Source organism: Leopardus geoffroyi, chromosome A1, assembly GCF_018350155.1.
Source record: "Leopardus geoffroyi isolate Oge1 chromosome A1, O.geoffroyi_Oge1_pat1.0, whole genome shotgun sequence".
Lineage (NCBI taxonomy): Eukaryota > Metazoa > Chordata > Mammalia > Carnivora > Felidae > Leopardus > Leopardus geoffroyi.
Genome location: NC_059326.1, coordinates 179,423,625 through 179,433,375, shown reverse-complemented (window position 1 = coordinate 179,433,375; position 9,751 = coordinate 179,423,625). Strand labels below are relative to the sequence as shown.

Here is a 9,751-nt window from a genome sequence, read left to right as displayed (position 1 = left end):
GACGGAGTTCTTACAAGATTGCAGGGGACAATCTAAAGTTTCCATTAGTTCAGACTCAGTAAGCTATGCTCTGAGAACAGTTTCACCTGTAAACTATCTCAACACCAGCTGAAGCAGCAAGCATCTGATATTCAGGTAGATTAGAAGAAATACTTTTTAAAGAAGCAATTCTGAACATTTAAAAGTCATACAAAAGGCTCAAAATGGCAATCGTCTTGAGAGCACGTGAAGAACTTGGGTTCCTGAAACTAAAGCTTATACTGAAGACTCAGATCTTTACCCCTTTCCATGTTCTATTTTCTTGCATAGTGCTTATGCTTGCCCCCCTGTTAGTCACTCGATGATACCCTAAGCAAAAGGAATTGTGGGTAAATACTTGGCTCACTGCAGGATTTTAAGCAGCTTTTAAATCCCAAACTGCTCCTGCCTTTTTATCTACCACCTCTACAGCTAGAATGGTAAGAGCTAAAAGACAGAGACCATAAACCCTGAAGATTATAAGGATGAAAGTCTCACTAAATTCAGCTGCTGATTTTCCCAAGCATGAGCCATGTTCTCCCACTACTTAACATGATCAGAAGTAGCAAATAAAAACACAGGACACCAGTTAAACTTGACTTTCTGATAAATAATGTTTTTTTTATTATATATCCCAAATATTGCATGAGCATACCTGTACTAAAAATTATTCATTGTGTGGCTGAAATCAAATTTAACTGGCTGTCCTATATTTTATTGGACAATCCTACCACCAATGGATTCAGGAAAATGGTTGGACTTTACAGTCTAGTGAACTGAAGAAAAAATTCATTCAACAAAGCACGTGAACAATAATTTAAAAATGTAGAAAGCTCTTAACTGACAGAAAAAGACTAAAGGACCCACCTTATCCTACCTCTTTATATAATCAGCTAGCCCAGTGATTCCACCATGGTTGCACATTAGAGTCACCTGCGAAAGAGCCAAACATTTCTGATTCTTATACCAAATGAATAAGAATGGGATTTTTTAAAAACATTTTCTGTGATTCTAATCGGCAGTCAGGTTGAGAACCATTGAGCTAAAGAGGCAGTAAAGAAAAGCTGGAGTGCAGGAGCGAGTGCATGCCTGTGTTAACCCGGGTTCCCAAACTTTGCTGCACGTTGCATTCTCCCAGGGATCTTTAAAACTTACTGATGCCTGGCACCCACCCCCAGACATTCCAATTTAATTAGTGTTGGGTACAGCCTGAGCATCAGGAGTTGTAAAAGCTCCTCATTAATGTTCTATATTAGGTGTTTCTAATGTAGAACAAAGTTTGGAAACCACTCTTTGAAATGTACATACGTACATCTATTTGTTAGACTGAGAGTAGCACTGCTTATTTTTGTGGCAGTTGGAATGAAATCAGACCTTCCCATCATATTTAAGAATAGACAAGATGTTAGTTTTTTTAACCTATTTTTCCCTTTGACTGGGAGATTTAAATCCTGTGAAAGATATGCTGTTTTCAAGAACTTAACTCTGCCTCTGTTTATAGGACGCTTATTAATAATCCCTTTGGCAGGAGTTTTATTGGTAGGAGGATAACAGCCACCAAGACCCTTTCGTAACTCCCTGCCTTCAGTCATATATAATAATAATAATTACATGCTGATGTAATTCGTAAGACATACCTATTTTGTTCATAGAGATTTGGGCCTTGCTATATTCAAATGCAGTCAAAAGGTACACTGTAGGGGCGCCTGGGTGGCGCAGTCGGTTAAGCGTCCGACTTCAGCCAGGTCACGATCTCGCGGTCTGTGAGTTCGAGCCCCGCGTCGGGCTCTGGGCTGATGGCTCAGAGCCTGGAGCCTGTTTCCGATTCTGTGTCTCCCTCTCTCTCTGCCCCTCCCCCGTTCATGCTCTGTCTCTCTCTGTCCCAAAAATAAATAAACGTTGAAAAAAAAAAAAAGGTACACTGTATTCCTATGAGTTTTCTTACAAATTGTAAATGCACATTGGTCTATGGAATTGTTACTCTTCCAACATTTAAAAGGTTACTCACCCCAGAGAGATTATTCAGTACTGATCTGACAGAAAGTGCAAGAGTGTTACTTTTTAGTGCCAAAAGCCAATAGATCCAAATTTCCAAAGAAGCATGCTTTGTGGGAGAAAATGGGCTTTGCCCCAGCTGGTTGGGTAATCTGAGAGCCGAAGGAAGACATGAGTGTCAGAGAGGACACCTGACAAGTTCCAGAACTTCAGCTCAGAGAAGTATTTCACAAGACTGACCAATTTATCAAAAGTAGCCAAGTACTGCCAGCATGTAGTATGTCATAGGGGAGTTGATGGGGTTCATCTGTGATGAAGCCAGGGTCCAAGCATCCTGCCTGATAATGCAGAGGCAAATAAAATGGTAAAGCAATATTTGAAGAAAGGATCATATCCCATATCAAGGCTTCCTAAAGTTTTATCACCATGGTAGGAAAAAGGGAGTTTTACTATCTGTCTAAGGTATGTAAGACCCACAAAACACTTTCTCAAAACTTTGTAAACATAAGATTACCTTTTTAAATATGAATAACTAATACTTCTCATACATTTCTCATTATTATGCTTTTGGGCTATCTTGCTTAGTTGGGCATTTCATAACCAAAAGACTTTAAGAATTACTGCAATTATACACCCTTTTTAATATTTTCTATTTTTGGAAAATTAATAACACAACATATTTTGTTTTGCACGAAATAGATAAACCTGTCCATGACATGATAAAATATCAGGAAAAAGTGAGTTTTAAAACTTTAAGTTAATCAAGGGTGGATCTTCCTTTAAAATAATTTAATACAAGTCTGTATTTACATAAAAGTGAACATTTCCTTTGGCCAAAAATGCTTTGCTTTACAGGCCCTCCCATAGGGTTATTTTTTACACCAGGTTCCTGAGTATAATTTAAAATTCCTGAATTAAAGATATTACATCAATATATAAATTCTCAATGAAGAAAAACTGATTCAAGTGAGGGACACATATTATCATAAGTGAACAAAGTGATTAAAATTTCAAAGGTTATCAAATATCCTAAACTACACATTTGGCATACCATCTCTGAGACATTTAATTTGTTTCACAGTTAATACATTTTCTGCATATTTGATTCAGAATTAAGAATACAAGTTACTTAGTTCTCTCCATTTACAGAGTCCTCATTTAAATTAATGAATTTCATTGTCATTCATTAAAGAAACTTGACTTTAGCACCTAGCTCTCCCATGCACTATGACCCTTGCCAAGAGAAACCACAGTGAGTAAAACATATAAAGGCCTTTCTAGCCTCAAATAGCTTACAATTTAGTGAGGCAGGCAGACATAAATGACACAAATTACTGTAAACTGTTGTAAGTGTTCCAAAAGGATAAGCCCAGGGTGCTGTAAAACTGTACATAAATGACATGCTCTAGGATAAGGACTCAGAAAAGGGGAACTCTTTTCTGTCCCAGAGGAAGTGACATCTTAGCTGAGACAATGCTCTTAATAATAGCTGACATTACTGACATCATGCTAAATGTTTAAAAAGTATTAAACTACACAATGACCTATTGAATTAGCTCCTTTGATTATTTCATTTTGTACTTGAAGAAACTGAGTCTTAGAAAGGCTAAGAAGTTTGTTAAAGGTAACACTGCTACGGAGAAACACAGCCTCCAAATGAACCCAGATGTTGACTCTAGAACATGTACTATATTCTGAACCATGAGTCATAGGGTCTCTACAGCTGTGGAGAGTCTGTGCCAGTCTACAATAACAAAATACTTAAACAACAGAGAATTTATTTCTCACAGTTCTGAAGGCTGAGAAGTCTAAGATCAAGGTGCTGGCCCATTCCTTGGTGAGGGCTCTCTTCCTGATTTGTAGATGCCACCTTCTTTCATGGCCTTTCTTCTGTGGGACATGGGGGAGAGAGAGAGAGAAAGAGAGAGAGAGAGAGAGAGAGAGAGAGAGAGAGAGAGAGAGAGAAAGAGAGAGAGAGAGAGAGAGAGAGAGAGAGAGAAAGAGAGAGAGAAAGATCTCCATGATCTTTCCCTTTGTCTTGTTCTAAGGACACTAACCTTATCAGATTAGGGTTCCACGCTCATGACATTATCCAACTACAATTACCTCCGAAAGCCTATCTCCAAATACAGTCACAGTGGAGGTTGGGGCTTCAACATATGAATTTTAGGGGAAAAATTTCAGTCTGTAGAATAGAATAAACTAAATAATAGGAGGAGAAGAGTGTTCCAGATGAAGAATAACTATGACCTCACATAACTTAAGAATATAGTTTCATAACAAATACATGTGCTTGCTTAATTTTCTAGCTGAAACTAGCAAGGTAACCATCTCTCCCAACAGAATTTAATTTTTGTAGCAGAAAGACGCTCTTTCAGATAAAATATTTGTAAAGACTGTCACCTAGTGGCAACACGCAGGAGGTAGTTCATGGGCAAGGATTATCGAACAGGTGTACTCAGCTGCTTACTTGGGGATGCCGACTCATCCATTTCTCCTTTTCCTGCGTACACTCCCGAGTTGTTCTTTTCTAGAAATAAAATATATGAAACTAAGTGTTACAACATCAAGACAATCTCCACTTCTTTCCACCAAATTCATGTGCGCGTGCACACACACACACACACACACACACACACACACAGAAAAGCAGTGTGACAGTTTCAAGCTCTCAGAGAAAGAACAAGACCCTAAGTTTTATCCTGTCTCACTCTGAATCAGACCAAATAAATTAGGGCCAAGACAACAGTAATTAATATAAATCATAACTAGTGAATATGTTCTATTTTGCGGTGCAGATTTGGGTCACTATACTGGATAAAGAGCCTCAACTAGTTGGGATGCTGACAGAAAATAAAAGAAATATGTAATGGGCACTGAAAGGATATCATAAATAGCAACTACAGTCTTGTGAATAGGTGCAAAAATTAAAACTGGTATTTTTAATTTACATATATATCTTTAACTAGACTGGGAACTATTCTGGGCAAGTAAAAACTATAGCTGATATGACCCTTCAGTCTTAATTCTAACTGTCTTGGGTGCTAAAATCACCTGAAGTTAGCTTAACAGAGGCATAATGGTAACATGAAGTAGCGCCATGAAGGGGATTACATACAAGCTATTTTGGGTCCTTATTTTACTCCACTATACACTAGGCCCCTTCATTTAGGATAAGTCTTCCTTCAACCAATGCATTTTTCTCAGAGAAGCCATCTTAGATCCTATCTCTGGATGTTAGCAACTTCTAGTTTTGGCCTCATAGCATCCTAAATGTAAAGTGGGAACATGACAAGTTAATTAGTTCACTCAAGCTCAGACTTAAGTATTATTGAGTGTATTGGTTAAAACCCTTCATGTTACAAGTAACAGAAAACAAAAATCAAGACACTTGAGCAAAGACTAAATAGTTCACGGATATCTCTAGGTTGATGTAAGGCACAAACAAAATTACCTGGACTCTTTTTCAACTTCTCTAATTATTAGCTCTGCTTCTGAGTTTATTCCGAACAGACTTAAGCTTCATAGAACTAGGATAGCAGCTGGCAGCTCTGGGCTACAAAGTTTAGGTACAAAGTGGGTTAACAAAATCCATTTTCCAGAGGTCTCAGTGGATATTCCATTCTGTTTCACTGACTTGGATTCAGTTGCATGCCCATCTTTGAACAAATTACTATAACCAAAGTGATGGGCTACCTTAAAACTGAAGGGTAGTATCAATTTTAAACAACCCACATGGTTGAAAATGGAGAGAAAGATGAATTATTAAAGAATAATTGGAATGCTTCAGACAAGAAAAAGAGTATGGAATTGGTTCTAGGAAGCTAACCAATAAATGTCAACAATGGCAGGATGATGCACCTTTGCTCCAAGTGAGGACTGCATCTGTTGAGGAGGAAAAGGAGTATAGCAATAGAGCTCATCAAAAATTGAAGCTGGATACACATAGCAGAGCCAAGGAAGACTGCCACTATCATTATTATTACTATTGAAGAGTCAAATCCACCTGCCTGGTACAGTCATTCATGTTGATATCTAATTAACGCAATAACTGTGACGGTTAAATTTCCTGGTCACTTTTAAAATGGTTCTTTTGTTGTTGTTTGTTGTTGTTGCTATAGTATCTTACTCTTCTCCTGTTCTGTGGATTAGGACAATCACCAAAGTCCTACACACAGCCCTCTCTTCTCTCTCTTAGACTTTTTCTTGACCTCAGCCATTCTCTGGGTTTCAATCACCACAACCTTGAATGTAACTTCCAAAACTTCGTTTCTTGGCCCATCCTATGAATTATGGAGCTCTGTAAATTATCCAGTTTCTATTTGCAAACTCTGTGTCATACAGCCCTGGTCTTGTTCTTGTTTGTCTAGTGCTCCAAACTACTGAGAACTTTACTTAATAATATAAATGAGTAAGAAAGTCTAAACCATACTCTCAGTAAGAGTTCATTTTGGTAAATGCCTCTTTCACTAAGTTCTAAATTCCTTGAGGACAAAGACTATTCTCCTATAATACCAAAAGCAAATTTAGTCATTCAGTTAGTCCATGTCAATATACACACAGCTTTCAGTACGATGCAACACTCTTTCAACACCATTTCTGGTAAACAATCCTCTTATTTCCACTGGAACAGTCATAGTGAAGGAATGATGGCCAGTTCACAATAGCAGTCTCTTCTAGTTTTGAACAGCTATAATATTAAAAATTGTATTGGGAAGGAGGGTTGTTCTTTCCCATCATTTAAATTCCCTGCCTATGCTTGGTGAATCCAAAACCTGTGTGAGGAAGCAAAATCTCATCTCACATTATGTAAACTGAAAATGACAGATAATATGCTTTTTTTTTTTTTTCTGACCCATGGCATTTAGTGCATGGTCTGTGGACCTCATCTGGGTATGTGCATCTGTATCTGAAACTATGAATCTTAATCAAGTTTTCCAAACAAGCAGGGACCATCTAGAATTATTTCAATTGTGACATCTAGTGTCCAATGGTGGTAGTGGTAACAACTTATCCAGACTGTTCCTAAGGAATGACCATAATTATGAAATAGCTAACTTCTATGATTTTGCTAATGTCCCCTCCCCTTGAATGCACTTCGCCTTAGCTCAGCCATCCTTCAAGGCCCTGCTCAAGCGTCACCTGCACTGTGACACATTAAAGGAGCACCCACACAAAATTGACCTCTCCCTTCACACAACTCTTTTAGTATAAGGTATGTACTATTCACATGGCATTTATATATAGCCCTGTAGTTGTGTTTTATTTTTTAGTCCCCTACTGTATTCTGAACATCTTTCAGACAGAGGTAGGGATTATCACATCTCTGAATTCCTTCCACTATGCTTAACACATTGTGGCCACTCAGTTAATAGTTTAAAATATTAAAACCTAGATTTGGAATAAACATTAGTGAAATGTAGGTCTACCTTCTCATGTAACAACAAAAAAAAAAAAAATGAAGTTCAGATCATGGTTGACCTAGGCTAGAATGTTGTCTTACTTATGGAGTTGGGTTGAGAAATCTTTGTTAAATGATAGGGAAAATGGAATTTCATTTGCTCAAGAACACGGGAGTGACGGGGCGCCTGGGTGGCGCAGTCGGTTAAGCCTCCGACATCAGCCAGGTCACGATCTCGCGGTCCGTGAGTTCGAGCCCCGCGTCAGGCTCTGGGCTGGTGGCTCAGAGCCTGGAGCCTGTTTCCGATTCTGTGTCTCCCTCTCTCTCTGCTCCTCCCCCGTTCATGCTCTGTCTCTCTCTGTCCCAAAAATAAATAAACGTTGGAAAAAAAAAATTAAAAAAAAAAAAAAAAAAGAACACGGGAGTGATGACAAATGAACAAGCACCTGGCTCATTCAGACCCAAAGTACATCTGCTAGGCAATTGGAAGGTATCAGTTGTTGCCAGTCTTCAAACCTATGTCAACCCTTCATTGTCTGGCCTCACTCAGTTAGAACTAGAGGTCCACAGGATACAAAAATGCTGATTCAAAGGGGGCACATGCACCCCAATGTTTACAGCAGCATTGGCAACAATAGCCAAATTACAGATAGAGCCCAAAAGCCCATCAAATGATGGATGGATAAAGAAGATGTGTGTGTGTGTGTGTGTGTGTGTGTGTGTGTATACATACATATATACATATATATGTATGTATATATAATGGAATACTATTCAGCGATCAAAAACAATGAAATCTTGCCAAGTGCAACAACATGAATGGAACTAGAGGGTATGCTGCTAAGCGAGGTAAGTCAGAGAAAGATAAATAGCTTATGATTTCACTCATGTGTGGAATTTGAGAAACATAACATAACATAGGGGAAGGGAAGGAAAAATAACATAAAAACAGAGAGGGAGGCAAACCATAAAAGACTCGTAAATACAGAGAACAACCTGAGGGCTGCTGGAGGGGAGTTGAGTGGGGGGTATGGGTTAAATGGGTGATGGGCATTAAGGAGGGCACCTTTTGGAATGAACACTGGGTGTCACATGTAAGAGATGAATGAATCACTGAGCTCTACTCCTGAAGCCAAGACTACACTGTATGTTAACTAACTTGAATTTAAATAAATAAATTTAAAAAAAGAACTAGAAGCCCACAAAAGAAACTGAAAAGAGGAAAGCAAGGAGGGTGTAGCACCCTAAGACCTAAAGCCAGACTGAATAAGACTGATCACCTCTGCCATAATACAAGAGAAATGAGGACTAAGTAATAAATTTTGAAAGACAGAACTCACTGGTAACATTGAGAACAGCCATTTTTACTGGACTTGTGGGGACCCAAACCTTAAGTGGGAAAAAAATGTAAGAATAAAAGGAAAGACAATGAAGACAGTCAATATCAATTTTTTTTCCCAGGAATTTTGTGATCAAGGGAAGCAAATAGCTGGCTGGAGTCAAGGAAGATTAGATTTTTTGAGATGTAAGTCCTTACAGCATGCTTATTTGCTGCTAAGATCCACCAGGGAAGAAAAACACTGATGATGAAAAAGAGAGGAGCTATGGCCAAGGGCTCAAGTAGGCAAGAAAGATGATCTCAAAGCACATGACCTTTAGAACAATTACTAGGACTCGGAATTGCTCAGTATATTCTGGCTATTGTTAGTTCTGATTGCTTAAATTTTTGAATTATGAATAGACATCGGGCTTACAAAACATAAATTCGTTATTTAAACACGTACGCAAGAGCTTGGCCTCTAGCAGCTGACTGCATTAGTTCAAATTCTAGCTCTTCCATTTGACCAATATACCTTTCTTCTTGGGGCTGTTTTCTTTAGTAAAAAGAGAGGGTACTACCTACCTCCTAAGGCTGTTTGTGGACTTAACTGATATAATCCACACAGAATTTAGCACTGTACTGACAAATGTCAATACCATTATAATGATACCTGTCATCCTGTTCTATAACAGTAACTGTGCTTCTGTCCTTTGATGAGTTTAGGCACTGTCACACTGATTCAGACTCCTGGAACCCTGGGGAGATATGTGAGGGCATGGCCCTCGGAGCGCAAGCCGGCCAGTCTGCGGTAGGAAGCAGGAGGTTTCTGCACACCACAGATTTTCCCACTGTCTCGCCTTTTAGTGACACTGTCTCTCCCGAAGGTAATGGCGAATAAACAAACAATATGGCAATTCAAAGTGGACGCCGGAAGACACGCAGAAGAACAACTCTTGAGTAAAGCCGATCAGCTAAAGAACTACGTCTGCGCCTGCGCAAAGCCCCAGTCTGGCCAC

At 38.8% G+C, this 9,751-nt stretch overlaps 1 long non-coding RNA gene across 1 annotated transcript; it reads right to left on the bottom strand.

The window, feature by feature from the left end:
* Nucleotides 1-3,773: 3,773 nt before the first annotated feature.
* LOC123610885 lies at nucleotides 3,774-9,669 on the bottom strand. Its single transcript, XR_006718326.1, has 3 exons — nucleotides 9,406-9,669; nucleotides 4,484-4,543; nucleotides 3,774-3,903 (listed from the first exon to the last, which is right to left on the bottom strand). It is a non-coding gene; the product is annotated as an uncharacterized LOC123610885 (long non-coding RNA).
* Nucleotides 9,670-9,751: the final 82 nt, after the last annotated feature.